This window comes from Kogia breviceps, chromosome 1, assembly GCF_026419965.1.
Source record: "Kogia breviceps isolate mKogBre1 chromosome 1, mKogBre1 haplotype 1, whole genome shotgun sequence".
In the NCBI taxonomy this organism is placed as follows: Eukaryota; Metazoa; Chordata; class Mammalia; order Artiodactyla; family Physeteridae; genus Kogia; species Kogia breviceps.
This window is the reverse complement of record NC_081310.1, coordinates 50082886-50089201: the sequence shown is the minus strand read 5'-3', so window position 1 is coordinate 50089201 and position 6316 is coordinate 50082886.

The following is a 6316-nucleotide window of genomic DNA, read 5'->3' as shown; positions in this document are numbered from 1 at the left end:
GGCCTCTCCCGTCGCGGAGCACAGGCTCCGGATGCGCAGGCTCAGCGGCCATGGCTCAGCGGCCATGGCTCACGGGCCCAACCGCTCCGCGGCACTTGGGATCCTCCCGGACTGGGGTCACGAACCCGTGTCCCCCGCGCCGGCAGGTGGACTCTCAACCACTGCGCCACCAGGGAAGCCCTGAGGTTCCTGTTTTATTTTAGCATTCTTTCTTTTTCTCTCTGCCTCCTCCCCACTCCCTCTCCTCTCCTTTACTTCTTCCTCTCTCTTCTCCTTGAACTTTTCTGCCTGAACTCCACCATTCTGCTCCTTTTTGTAATGACACTTTCTAATTTCTTGAGGTATAAGAAGAGGGTTAACAGTTGTTTTTGCTCTTGTGTCCTAACTCCACAGTATAAAGGCATGTTTTTCTGCTTCTTAGTTTGTTTGTTTTTATAGTGATACAGTGTTCATCTTTTAAATGCCATGGTTTCTGTTAACTGCCAGAATCACAGTAGCATCACTGACCACAAAAATGCTCTCATTCTACTGGGGCCTGGAGCCTCTGCTCTAAGTCTAGGTAGAGACAGACACAGAATTGCATGTAAACCAAACTTCATGAAGTGGTTGCACATGCTTTCTCTTCCAACCAACATTTCAGAGCAATTTCTTGTTCTCATGAGGAACAAACCAGAATAAATTACTTTATGCAGACAAGATAGGAGAAAGATAGTGTCATTTCCTTTGCTGAGATTATGACTTGACACTCATCCACTTAGTTCAGACCTTTAACAGAAAGGCGGAAGTTCTGATAAACAGCTAGTTATGAGGGAAGATGATGTATTTAATTTTAGAAATATTGAATTTCAGAGTCTAGGGAGTTCTGGGGGCACAGAATCCAGTTTTGAAGTGCATGTAATTAGTTTGGCTTTGAACACGTTGAGTTTGAGGTTCAGGGAGACTTTCCTATGGAGATGTCCAACTGGCAGGACTGACACACAGGAGAGGTGTCAGGGCCAGAGTTACAGATCTGGGCACTACTTGTATGTTTGAAGCTTTGAGAGGCTATGGGGAAGCTCGTGGACTGCCAAAAGCAAGGGCTGAGATTGAGCTTGGGTTATACCCGATTTGGTGCATGGATGGAGGAAGTAAAACCAATGAAGAAAAAGATGAGCACATATGGTAGGCAAATTGTGACAATATAGCCTTGTGCATGTCAAGGCAGATAGAATTCTGAGAAGGTAGGCATGGTTGTGTAACTGGGCAAGGACTTGTGTGTCTGCAGTGCCAAAAGCCAAATTCTGATAGCAAGTATCTGCAGCAAAGTAAGGGTTTATTTGTAGGGCGCCAAGCAAGGGAGTGGAAGACAAGTCTCAGATCCATTCCATCTTGGTCTTTGAGTTAGGGATGTTTTAAAGGGGAAAATCAAAGAAATTGGGATTAATCATCCTCTTGTGACATTTCTGTGACATTTCTTAATCATAGTTTCAGGAGTCAGGATGTCTCCAGTTTATGATTCTCTGGCCAGGCGGTCCATGGCTCAGGGGTCTGTGACCTCACCTTGTCCTGGAGAAGCAACTTGAGTTTGTACATTAGTGATGAAATCTACAACAGCAACTTTAGCACATTAACAGTGTTAGGGACAACAGCAATCTTAGTCATCTGACTCTGGTTGATTAGTGTTCAGTTAGCACAGGATTGAGGTCAGAGGGTATAAGAAAGGGAATAAAGTTTTGGAGAGAAAGATTAATCATAAACTCCGTAAGGGAATTCGCGTTTAGGGGGACTTGGTTTCAGTTATGTGAGTCCACCACCACAAAGAGACCGGGAGCACAAAGGCTGAGCAAAAGCCGTCTGATTTGGTGACGAGGAGCCACTGGGGACATTTGAGAAGATAGTTTCAGTGGAGTGGTGTGGACTGGAATGAAGTGCCTGTGATTAGGGAGGGATTCATTGGTGAGGAAATGGAGGAGGGGAAGACAGACAACCTTTCAAAAGATGTTGGCAGGAAACAAAGAAGAAAAAGAAATCCAGGATTAAAGTCAGAGTTACTTACGCTGGTGGAACAAACTCAACGGCTCCTCATTGCTCTGGCCCTGGGATGCTTTGGATTTTACGATATTTGTGATATTTATCACCTTTTTAAAAATGTGCAATTTGTTATGATCTCTCTTCTCATTCTAAAGAAATGCTCACTTTTGGACCTACTTTTATATTTGTCATTTTGTATATTATATAAGCTTCTGGTTGCGCAAACTTGGATCTTCTCCAGCAAGGATCAAAGTTCATGTAACAGATTCATCAATAAGAGAATTTCTTCTCTGCCATCTTCTTGGACCCAAGAATAGTTTTGGTAGAGATGAAATCGTCCAGTGAACATGTTAGCATGGTGGTCATGACCAAGCAGAGGCAGCAGTTAACTTATCCTGATTCTTGAAACCTTACTTAATTTTAGCCCCTCTCAGTGCTAGCTCTTTTTTCTTTTCCTTTAACCTCCCATGAACACAAACTGGTTGATCAGATTAGCTGCTATTACTTTGGAAGGTGCCTTAGTAGATGGGATTGGATGACCCTTCAGTTCTTTGTCAACCTGAGGTTCTATATTTGTTTCAAAGAGCAGGACTTCAAGGGTAAGGGAGGCAGAGCTGGAAGATCCAATGAGTATTTGTGACCAGGTAGGGGAAGGGGTGGCAGGGAGGGAATGGTGCAAGGGAGGACGTGAGCAGCTCTGAGGCAGGATAGGGGGCCAGCAAAGGAGTTTTGTCCAGGTGAGGAGTCTGGAGTGGGCATGGCTGGGTTTTCTGGGGTTGAACAGGGACACAGGCCCAGACTGACAGCACAAGGGAAGAGTTGAAGCTATGTCTGGGAGGAGACACAGGAGAGAAAGCAGTGCAGAGAGGTGAGAGTGATGCCAGGGTTGAGTGTGGCCGCCTCAGAGATACCTCCAAAGCACCCCGCTCACAGGAAGAGCTCATTTGATTACTGATTCATTGTGTGGCCTGCTCTTCCTGTGCTGCAGTTTCCCCTTCTGTAATATGAGAAGCACCCCAAAGGGCTATGGGGAGGAAAAACTAAAAAAAATAGACCAAGACACTGGTGGTGGATATGTTCTTCTGTAGTTTCTATGGCAATAATTCTCGGCTGAATTAAAAAAAAAAAACTGCAAGGTGAGTAAAATACACATCCACGTATTAGTAAAATGCATTTCAAATTGAGATTTTCCTCTTGCAGGGGATTGTCACTAAAAGAGGTAATTCTCCTCAAGAACACCCCCAGTCTAGGGGTCTCTGGTTTGTCATTAAAATTCAGAAGCTGAATTTGGCACACTTTTTTTTTGCAGTAAAGAAAGAAATGGCAGACAAATGCTAGCTCTTTTATTCACAGTAACATTTATTGCATACTGACCATGTGCCAACGTGCTGGCATTATAACAGGTAGTAAGACTACAGAAATGGAAAGCGTAGATTTAGCCTTAAATAAATATAGAAAGGCATGCAGCTAATTACAACCACGCGAGATAGAGGCTCTATTCCACAGGTGTGTGCCAGGTGATCTGAGAGATCAGACGGAGGAACCAGGCGTGCAGGGGACAGAGGTCAGCACAAGTTCCAGAAAGGAGCTAAGTGTGAGCGGGTCCCTGGAAGTGTTCAACAAGGAAGGCTCAGGAGCAAAAGGAAGGGCAGGAGGACATGAGAGAAGGAGTCTTTGGCATTAAGTCTCCAGCCAGACTATTAGAATGACAGCTCCTTAGAAGCTGACCCCATGTTTGATTCATCTTCATATGTCCCAGGGACTTTTCCCAGACCTTTGCCCCCAGTGGCACCCCAATAGACATTTATGTTTATTTAATTCACTCCTTTGTCTGAAAGGATTCAGTAGCTTTCCACTGATGATGAATAAATTCCAACCCCCTCTTCTGGACTCTGAAGCCCCATATGATCTGTACCTATCTTGAACTGCTCTTCCCTTGCCCAGCTTGACTCTATGACTCATAATGTGACTGGCTATTTCTTATCCTCCAGGTTTCCATGTCAACCTTCTTTCCCCAGAGAGGTCTTATTTAATCAGCTAATCTAAGTAGGCTCTTCATACTCCAACCTGATTGTCTCTATTATTGTATCTTATTCCTAAAATATTTATCGAATAAACATTGATCAGAATAACAAAATAATAATAATAATAAAAGCTAAAATTTATTGAGTGCTTATTATATGCTTAGCATTATGCTTCTTTCTTTTCTTTACCTTTTTTTTTTGTGGTGAGAACACTTTAGATCTACTCGTTCCAAGTATACAATACATTATTAAGTATAGTTACCATGCTGTACATTAGATCTCTAGAAATTATTCATCTTATAACTGAAAGTTTGTATGTGTGTTGCATGCTTACTTCATTATGTGCATTACCTTATGTAGTCCTCATAATAAATGTAGAAGGTAAGTACTATTATTATTTCTAATTTATAGAAGAGGAAACTGAAACTTAAGAGAAGCTAAGCAAATTGGCCCAGGAAACACAACTAGTGATAGAGTGACAGCTTAGAGATCAGGATGTCTGGCTTCAGAACCTCTACTCAAACATATTTACTTAAGACTTTTAAATACTGCCTCTTGAATGTGTTTGAAAGCTCAAAGTGTTAGCAGATGATTTTCATGTATTTATTTCAGATCAGCTTTGTGTGCTGTGGAATTTTAAATAATCCAGGACATTAATCTAGAATCTTCTACTACAATTCCTACTATCATCCATGGCGTCAAGTGATAGTCCTTGTTTATTAGCAAAAGGGAAAATGAACTGAATTCTCTCCTTTCTCTGCCTCAAATTTCCCTTGGCCACAATTCACGTGATACCAATGGGCTCATAGTCAGTGGAGAGCTCCAAGGCAGTGCATCTCGAACATTTCTGTGCATAAGAATTACCTGGGGCTCTTATTCAAATACAGTTTCTGATTCATAAGCCTGGGATAGGGTCTGTGAGTCTGCATTTCTAACACGCTCCCAAGTGAGCTGATGCTGCTAGTTGGGGACCACACTATGAGCTGTGTGTTCTAAAGGGTGAATGTAACGTAGAATACCTAGGTTTTTCTTCTCTCCCCAACAAGGGAAATAAGTTCTATAACTGACATCTGGGCACAGACCTTGGTATGGATATGTAATTACACTAGAATTTAATCTCCAGGAGATTAGGGTCCTTTCCTATCCTTCTCACCAACATGTTTCCAGTTCCTGGCACAGATTTGAGCTCAATGATTATTGAAGGAAGAGAATTGGTCCTTGCCTGGGAGAGTAGGTAAGAATTCATAGTCTCAGTCTTCCATTCTTTCCCAGTTCTGGGGTAAGTGAGTGGAGTCCATATTCCAGGAAAGTGAAAATTCTTTTCTATATAGTTACCCACATGAAGAGAGTGATAGGCAACCTATGTAGGAGAAGGAAAGGGAAAATGAAATCCTAAGACTTGAACTTCTACTTTGGTTAACAGTCAAGTCTCTTTTGGGTTTGACTTTTCTCATTTAGGGCCATATGCAGCAGACAGTTCCTTACTGCTCTGGAATGGAGGGGGTTCTTGAACACATTCGTCCATTCCTTCAGCATATTTGTGGGAGCATCATTCCAGGGACTAGAGATACATTGGTGAACAAACAAAGAAGACCTTTATCCTCATAGAGCTTTTATTGCAGCTGGTGGAGACAAATAGTAAATTAAATAAATAAGTATATTATATGCTACAAGTGTGTAAGGGCTCAAGAAAAAGGAGATGTAGAATGAGGTAGGGGAAATATGGGACTATGAGGTGGAAGCAGGTTATAATATTAAATAGGGTGGTCAGAGCAAGTCTCATTGAAAAAGTGACATTTGGGGAGAGACTTGACAGGAGTAAGGGAGTAAACCAGGCAGATCTGGGGGGCATGCATGTTGCCAGACAGAGGCGACAGCTGGTGTAAAGGACCTGAGGCAGTAGAGTGGCTGGAATACTCCAGGGACAACAAGGAGGTCAGTGTGTCTAGAGTGAAATAAAGGATGAGGAAAGAAAGTCATAGGAAGTGAGGTCAGAGAGGTAAGGGAGTAGGTGAAGAAATATTCAGGTAGGTCCTTGTGGGACTCTGTAAGCACTTTGGCTTATGCTCTGAGTGAAATAGGGGCCATTGTAGACTTTTGATCATAGGGTGATATGATCTGATTTGTGTTTTAAAAGTATCTCTCTGTCTTCAGTGTTGTGAATAGGCTGTGGATGGGCAAAGGCAAAAGCAGAGAGACCAGTCAAGAGCTATGGCAATAATCCAAGTGACCAGGACCAGAGTGTTAGGGACACACTTGGTGAGAAGTAGTCAGATCTTGGA